Here is a 9,620-nt window from a genome sequence, read left to right on the forward strand (position 1 = left end):
GCCCGGGCAGGACCTGTATTCTCATAAATGAAATCAGGCTCGCTATAAAGCTGCTGTCACCGGCTTTCCCCCCCTTCTGCACCCTGTCCTGCAAAGGGGCAGAGGTGGGGCTGGACGGAGCGGCATTACACATTGATCACTGGTAATTACGGTGATCTCCGTGGGGAGCGTTAATGCTGTAAGCCCAGCCTGTCTTCAGAGAGAGCTAACTCCATGTGACCCGTAAGAGAAGCTGCTGAAGGACTGCAAACTCCTCCAGCTGGGAACCAACCTCTAATTAGACCGTGGCATCGAAACAGATTCTCTTTAAGTATCTGCGGAGATATAACCGAGCTATTAGTTTAAGGAGTAAGAGACGTAATCAGCCCAATCACATATCTATAGCAAAACACACCCAGAAATGAAGGTGGGGGCATACCATCAGCCAAATGCCGTGACCGTTGGTCATTCCATGCGGTTTAGTTGTCTTGTTTCACACAGACTGAGGATAACCGCACACAGAAGAGAGAACTTGAGGACAAACATTTCTGGGAGTGTCTGAAAAGCTGAAACTTGCTTCCGTGTTAGAAATTCAGTGTGACCTGATTCGTCGCTTCCAGAGAGCGGAAGGCACTGATCTTGTGCTTTGCTACTGAGGCAGTGGAACAGGTTTCGAAAAAATCAAGCTCAAGGTCCTGGCACAATCCCAGCATTAATTATGGTTTTCAAAAATGCATGCAGCTTTTTTTTTTTAAACCATCATGACAATATTGACAACATTTTCCTAGCTTTGTCTTCCACAAAAACACAAACAGAAAGAACAAGACATAATAATGAATTGGCAAATTCTCCACAGAAACTTCAAGACAAAGGACTAGAAAGTGCACCTTGTCGTGTCCTTCGTTATACGCGACCACCTCACGGTTTGGGCCCAGCCACCTGGCAGGACACCCGTGCCCACAAACGACCCCCTTTCTTTTAGGATTATCCCAGTTAGACATGCTGCATACAGTGACGGGGGGACATGAACCCACATTGCATGGGTCCACCTCATAGGGTCTTGAATCTTTTGCAAAACAGAAAGAATTAGAAATGGAAAGCCATGTTCATTTCAATGTGGTTGGATTTGTTCATTCTGACCCTCAGTGGATTGCTACAGAGAAATCCATGTTTGTGATCACATAAGGAATCGTGGTCCTATTTGGAAACTCTGGACAGAAAGGAGAAGAATCCGATGGCGCCCAAAGCATCTCATTCTCCAGAAGAGGAAGCTGTGAGACCCAGAGGGGCGGATGTGTTCCCTCATCCACACAGCTGGTTAGCAAGTAGGTCAATCGTGAACACAACTCTCCTAATTCTCCCACTATGCTGCCAAACCTTCTATCTTCTTTTTTTCATAATTTTATTTTTTGTCATTTTATAAATCTTTTTTTTAAATTTTTCAATTACAGCTGACATACAATATGATATTAGTTTCAGGTGTACACCCCAGTGACTCAACATTATATAACTTTCTGAGTGATCATCCTGGTAAATCTCGTACCCATCTGACGCCATGCACAGTTACTACAATATGACTGACTATACCCCTACGCTGTACTTCATATCCCCAGGCCTGTTCTGTAACCACCAATCTGTACTTCTCAATCCCTCGCCTTTTCCACCCAGCCCCAAACCTTATCCTTTCTGACTGTCCAGGTGAAGAGCCCTGGACAGGGTAATCACCAAAAAATCAAAGACAGGCTCCATCAGCCTCTGGGAACGTAACTCTCAATACTTTCAACAATATATCAAGCTGAACACAAATGTCCAATTGATGAAAGAATAGAATTAGAATACAAAAATGTGCATCTGAAGATCTGACTTTAGTCAACCCATCCATGAGTGCTACCCAGGCCCCGAGGGCTCATTCAGCTGACACCTGCTTCAGGCGTCAAGGAGTCGGCCACCTAGACATCGTCAGGAAAGCACGGTAGACACAGCACAGCAAATGCAGAGACCCTGGAGTAGCAGTGAATTCCAGAAGTAGGAAAGAAACCCAAGTGGCTACAACTGAGCAAGCAGGCGACTGAGTGCAGAAGTTGGCAGGAGTCGGCTCCCGTAGGATCTTTCAAACCAACCGTGGAAGGGAATTTGCCATTTGTTTGGATGGCAACGGGAAGTGAATGGAGGGTTTTAAGCAAGGATGTGATACCATCAGATTGATTTTTTTTTTTTAAAGAGGACTTTGGCTGTGGTGTGAAAAATGGATTATAGGATTGAGATAACATACATGAAAGTCCTTTTGAAAAAAGTGTCAAGGCAAAATCTAAATGGCTGTCATTATATAAACAGTATCACAACCTTCAAAAGTAATAATGCAGTGATATTTTTCAGAGACTATCTGAACTTTGGCACCAGGCAAGAGCACATGGTCGTCCGTGTTCTGAAACGCTGCGTGAGAGATCTCTGACGGAGGCAAGACGAAGCCGATGCTGGGCACCATTGGGTTGAGTCGTCATTGGGACTCAAGCCATCTGTGTTGCTAGCAAAGATGAAAACACAGACTCTAACACAGGCGAGTCTCTGGTGCTCAAAGCTGTGACCATTCAGAATTCTGCCACTTACGTTTTCCAAGTTGAATAGAGAGGAAACAACACTTTTGTACAAAGAAGAGCCCAAAGACCCTCTTGCTTCAAAAGAAGTGGTATGGGTGACCCAAGGGACAGAGACACAGCCTCTGCATGGAGAAGCGGCAACACTGCAGGACTCTGGGGATCATAGGTCCAGATCCGCTGGGATGATTACGACGACTGGTGAGTGCCTGGAAGTCTTAGGCTAAGTGAACTAATCCAGTCGGAGAAAGACAAGTACCACATGATCTCACATGTGGAATCTAATGAACAAAATAAAATGACAAAGAAAAGGGATCCAGAGACATGGAAGCAGGGAACAGACTGAAGAACCTCAGAGGGAAGCGGGGGGCGGGAGGGAAGAAATAAACCAAAGAACTGATATGCATATATGCACAAGCAATGGACACAGACAACAGTGCAGGGAGGCAGGGGCGGGGCAGGAGCAGGGCAGCCAATGGGAGAAAAAAGGGGGGACATCTATAATGCTTTCAACAATAAGATTTTTTTTAAATCAGTAAAAATAGGAAATAAATAAGTAAACGACTGGTGATTGCCTGCAGTGGAGGAGCAGTCAAGTCAATGGATTTCATCCTGCCAATTGCATTCAGCTGTGGTAGCGGCAGGCACTGTTACCCAGGTAGACTTCACCTTTAAAGCACTGCCTGCTTATGACAAATTCCCAGGGATGTTCAGATAAGACAGAAAATGAAAGGGACAATTTGTAAATCTCTTTAGGGAAATCACCGATTGTGTTACTCGTCTTCAGCAAAAGATAAATAATTAAATCAACAGCTCAAAAACCACCCTGGTCACACGTTATGAAAAGTTCAAGTTCTTGTATCTGAAAAGGCAAACTACCAGGCTTCTTAAAGAGACAGGTTTGGGTTTGAATCTTGGTTCGACCCCTCGCTACATGGGTGACTTGTAAATCCTTTATTTTTAATCACTCGATGCCTCAGTTTCTTTACCTGTTAAATAAAAGTCATACTGACAGCTGATTGCTGGGGGTTCAACAGGAGATCACGTTTGTAAAGCACATAGTAGGTACACAGAACATGTGCATCCCATGAGTCTGTCCAATCCTGAGGGTTTTCCAACAGCATTCGTGACTTAGAAAGACGCCTCCTGTGCTACAGACAGAATGCCTGTGTCACCCAAAATTCATATATAGAAACCTAATCCCCAGTGTGATGGCATTTGAAGGTGGGGCCTTTGGAAGGTCATCAGGTTACGAGGAGAGAGCCCTTATGAATGGGATTCGTGTCCTTATAAAAGAGGCCTCAGAGAGATCCCTTGCCCCTTCCACCATGTGAAAATACAGGGAGAAGACAGCCATCTACGAACCTGGAAGTGAGCCCTCAGTAGACACTGAACCTGCCAGCACCTTGACCTTGGACTTCCCAGCCTCCAGAACTGTGAGAAATGAACGTTTGCTGTTTAAGCCACCCTGTCTACACTATTTTTGTTACAGCAGCCCGAGCAGGCTAAGACAACGTGCTTACAAACAGAGACTAGATCTTCAAGGAAGCAGAATCCTTAAGATAGGACACTAAATAAGTGCCCTGGGTCTCTAACTTATTCCTAAGAAAGATCATTTAAATTCAAAAAGCAGCAACAAGGAGTCTTGAAGCTCGTGACTTAACAAAAATTATAAGCACTAAACTTCTAAGCAAATTCACATTCATATATTTTTAATGTGAAATAAGAGGTTTTTTTTTTTAAAGATATTTTTCAAAACAGGTTTGCAAAACTCAGAAGGCAAAGTAAGTAGAGACTTAAAACAGGGTACAGGAATCTACTGTCCTGGGTATTGTTAAGAAGGGAGTCAGCCTGGTGCACTGGAGACAGCCTGAGGTGGCAGCCCGGAGCTTCAGGTCCTAGGTGTCCCTCTATCGGCTGCAGAACCTTTGATAAATCATCCCCACCATTCATTCCCTGGAGAGTCTTTTCATTTGTTAAATGAGCTAATTAGCTAAGAGATCTCTACAGATCCTGCCAGATCCAGCCTTTCTATACTTCTATGGCCCTAAGACCACAGGGTCTGAGACCAATGGTAAGTGCCATATGATTCATATTATATTTCTAGACACAACTGGAAGTTTCTGGAATAGAGGCACTGCACTGGTGGAGAGGACATTGGATTGGACCTATGCAAAGAACAAATACCAGGAGGAAAGAATGCAACAGAAGAGGAGGGCGGAAGTCATCACTACCCCATAGCAACTGGCGCTGAAAACACAATGATTGGTTAAATAGAGAGATGGACAGAAATCAATGGAGGAGTGTAGGGAAGAGGACAAACCTACACAAATCCCAGGAAGTCTTACGGTTTTGTTAACATATAGAAAGAAAGGATCATATTTTTCTTTTCTTTTTTGTTAATCTTCACCCAAGGATATACTTTCCATTGATTTTTAACGAGAATGGAAGGGAGGGAGGGACAGAGAGAGAAACACTGATGTGAGAGAGACTCATCAGTTGGTTGCCTCCTGCACACGTCCCAACCAGGACCAGGGAACGAACCTGAAACCCAGGTAAGTGCCCTTGACCGGGAATCAAACTGCGACCTTTCAGTGTGCGGACCAACGTTCTAACCACTGAGCACACGGGCCAGAGCAGAGGGGTTCATATTAAGAGTGGGGATTGAACAGATCTTGGGGCCATGTAATCCTACTGAGGCACATAGTGGTGACATAATCTGCCAGGTCACTCGGCTAGTCACATACCTAGGATCAGAACCAAGATTATTGACTGCTACCCAGTTAGTGTTCCTACTCCAGATGGACAGTGATGGGTTTGAATCTTACAGGTTTACCTCTAACTCTGGTTCAAACCTTTGTAAACCCATTACTCTTCTTCCGGACAGCACGGTGCAGAAAGAATCCCAGAGAGATGCATAACTACACCACTCTTCAGAAGCTGAAGGAAAAGGGATGCTGGGGCACCTCTTTGGACTACATTCTGCACTATCTGTAAATTGGTAGTCCATTGGTTAGTGCTTTCCACTGATGGTCATGATGTCTTCTGCTTGCCACATTGTAGACTGTCCCTGATCATTTCAACCACCTGACACTACAATGCCACTTCTCACCAGCTGACTAAGGAACACCTGTGTGACTAGGTGTGCCCCCCCCATCCATGTCATATGAACAGAAAAAGAAAAAAAACAACACTGCTGCAGTAGCATTCTGATATTCAAAAACTGGTGTGCAGTAGCATGACCATCATTCTTGAACCCACGTGCATCTAACTATCGATTTAGCTCATTTTTTCCTAGATTTAATGTAATCTAATTCTAATGTGTATCAGTTCTAAGATTCACATCTTTTCACATTTTGCCATCTGAAATTTTGATGTCTAACATTGACAGGCATTTTACAATCAACAGTATATCACAATTTAATTGGCAGTGTGTGTTTTTTTTATTTTTTGTGATATATAAAGTGACTGTGTACCCTACAATTATGATATCTTAGACTCCATGAAATGCACTATTTAAGGAGAAATGAAGAGCCATTTCAACACTAACTTCCACAGGCTGCAGAAGAGTGAATTGCCTCTCTCTCTCTCCCTCTTTTCTACCCTCGCTCTTGTGTCTGTACTTATGCTCTCTCACTAGTACTCTCCCTCACTCTTTAGTGCTTTTCTTATTTTAATTAAGATTTATCAAATGCGCCCTGGCCGGTTTGGCTCAGCGGTTAGAATGTCGGCCTACGGTACAGAGAGACCCGGGTTCGGTTCCCGCTAAGGGCACGTACCTCGGTTGCAGTTTGTCCCCGGCCCTGGTTGGTCGTGCGGGCGGCAACCACTTGATGTGTCCCTTCACATCGATGTTTCTCTCTCTCTCTCTTCCTCTCTCTCCCTCCCGCTCTGTCTGAACAAAAAATGCAAAAATGTCCTCGGGTGAGGATAAAAAAAAAAAAAAAAAAAGATTTATCAAAGGCTGCTTCTGTAACAGGCACAAGGCTAAGCATTGGAGATGAAAGGCCAAGCCAACAGAAGTGGTCCCTGACCTCGTGAAGCTTACATGTAGTAGGGAGAGCTATGAACCAAATAGCGTGCGCGCACACACACACACACACTCACACAACAATGTAAAACTACAAGTAAGGTAAAGTATTTGTAAGGAGAAGCACATGTTGCTATGAAGTTGTATGGAACAGGGTGATGATGTAGGTGAAAAGACTTCTCTGAGAAATGAAAAATAAGTGGAGATATCATGCTTGAGAAGTATATAGGTCAAGATTGAAGACAGCATCTTTTGTGCAGAGGGAATTTCATATCAAAAGGTCCTTTGATAGATAGAAGTGAAGCTTTGACAAGGCCATGTTGCTGGAGCCCAGAGAACACAGGATGTGGCGTGAAATGAGCCAGGAGTCAGACTATTGCAGGGCTCTGTCTTTGTCTTTAAGAAAACTGGAAGGCACTGAGGGGAAGGGGCGAAAGAGGCAAGATACTCAGCATTTTAGGTGCCATGTGGGGTCCACTGGAGGGTGCAGGTTTGGAGGCTATGCCAGAGGTCCCAACAAGAACCGATGGAGAAATACAGACTCAGGGCTGCTCTCTCCCCAGCTCAGCCACGCGGAGCTCAGCTCTGCAGTGCAGCCCTTCCGTCACCTACTCTGTACACAGACCTTGCAGTGACATCCTGGGAGCAATACCCAGAGAATGAGGTCAGAATATTCAATCAAGGTTCCTGCTGCAGACAGAAGGGAACCCTGAACAAAGCACGACAGACGGGGGGCTGGGCAATGCACCAGGAGGGAGAGGAAGCGGGGCCGTGCAGTCTGCCAGGTCTCACCGCGCTGGGAAGTGATGTGAACAGCCTGGACCCTCCCCTGAACTTCCCAACGCTGAGTCAACCTACTGTCCCTCTGTCTTGGTCCTCATTAGATGCACTGAAGGTCTCACATCAACTCAGGGAAGATAAAAGTTTATTTGAAGCTTAGGGAAGAAGAGCTCTTTATTTAAAAGGAACACGAAGGATCCTTAGGAGCTTTTTTTGTTATTATTATTCTTGGCAGATATTGACTTACAAACAGACCTTATTCCACTGGTTGGAATATATCTATTTCCAGTCCTTGTACATCTACCCTATGAATTGTGATCTGATGAAGCCATATGAACAACGGATAAAGTCTCAGTGTAAAAATGCTATATGTCCTTAGGAGGAGAAAACATAAAAGTTCAATCCATGGTTTATTAAAGTCCCTCGGTAAGCCCAGTTTACAAAGCTCAATGCCAATACCTATAATTCACCCCCGTGAAAACATGAGCCATCCAGTATCTGCTGTCTCTGGCTGTGTTCAAATTTGATTGTCCTTCAGAAGTACTGAAGATTTAACTCCTAATGGTTTTGTATATAAAAATAGTCTGTTTGTTTATTTATTTATTTATTTTCAGAGAGAAAGGGAGAAACACCAACCAGCTGCCTCCACACACCCTGACTGGGGATCGAACCAGCAACCTGAGCATGTGCCCTGACCAGGAACAAACCTGCCACCTTTTGGTGCATGGGACAAGGCTCCAACCAACTGAGCCGCATTGGCCAGGGCTATAAAAACAGTCTTTGGTTGACAGGATCTAATCACTGGAAGGGCAGCAAATAAAACCTGGGCAAAGCACATTCCCTGTTAATTTTTTTCCCCTTGCAACATCTATGAGCATCTGACCACACACTTGTGCAATTATTTGCTAACTGAAGATGTTATTATTCTGTTACTGTGTTAGAAAAATCGTAACCTTTCTGGGCAAACATAAAAATACGTGGGCTCTTCTCCTGCAGTTTGCACGTCTTTAATCTCAGCTCGTGTTCGCAACAGCGTCCTCCCGCACTCTCCCACCATTCACCTTTCATTCTCAGCAAGGGCTAGTTTACTTCACGCAGGAAGACCTTCGCATAACTTTCTGGCATTAATTATGATGGTGGCACAAAGTCCCGTGTGAAATAGTTGCTGCAATGTGTCCTGCAGCGTACAAAAAAAAAAAAAAAAAAAAAAAGGAAGGCAAAGCACTCCTGGTGATTATTCGCTATTTTACAAGAATCTGACATAATGAACTGACGGCTTGATTGTAATGCACCGGCCTCTCCCATTCGGCCGCGCATTAGTGAGCCAATGTCAACATTGGGAAACTGATAATGAAGCAAGGAAGCAAAGGAGGTGGTCAAGGTTCTTGCACAGCCTTCATTCGGAGACCAGTGCCTGCTGCTGTCCTGCTGGATGGGGGTGTCTCCTGGAGGTGGCCCGGCGACCGTGCAGCATGGTGAGTGACATGAAAATAATACAGCCCTAAATGAAAACCAATAAGCAGTCTGAAGAGTCAATCAGCCCATTAGGATGACAAGCAGTGAGAAGCTGCACATTTCAGTGCTGACAATACATTAACCAGCTTCCCCCTTCTTCTGGAAACTGCAAACAACTCTCGGTAAACTTCCATTTTAAGAAGAAGCGAAGTGGGTAAGACACAGACTGGATCAGTATTTTAAAGGGACAGTTCTGGGTTTAACCTAACTGGAGGGAGATTGACAAGATCTCCGTCTCGAGACCTGACCCGAGTCTGTTTGGGAAGCAGCCGCGACCTCCTGTGAACAGGCCGTCAGTCCAATCTGGCTGTGGGGCATTTCACTGATCATTGCCCCTGGGCTCCCTTAGTAACATTACTGAAGCAAACTGGCCAAAACTTGTCAGTTGATCCTACTGTTGCTTACAGACCACATACACCTCCTCCCCCAATCCTGACTCCTCTCCTCCCAACACGTAGAAAAGGTAGAGATCATCCTGCCAGGTACCCAGCATGATGCCTGACCCACAGGAGGCCCTCCAGAAGGGTAGGGTAGTTGATTGGTTGGATGGATAAACAAGTCAAAGAAAGACATGGGAGAAGACTTTAATGGTCCAAAGGATTGATCAGACCTGGTGTCAAAACCTGGCCACTCACCTTATTTGACCTGTGTTCTGGGCAAGTCTTTAACCTCTGTAAACTTCGGTTTCCTCATTGACACACTGGGTACAGTCGTAATGCATA

The sequence above is a fragment of the Molossus molossus genome, unplaced genomic scaffold, assembly GCF_014108415.1.
Source record: "Molossus molossus isolate mMolMol1 unplaced genomic scaffold, mMolMol1.p scaffold_m16_p_1, whole genome shotgun sequence".
Taxonomy (NCBI): Eukaryota; Metazoa; Chordata; class Mammalia; order Chiroptera; family Molossidae; genus Molossus; species Molossus molossus.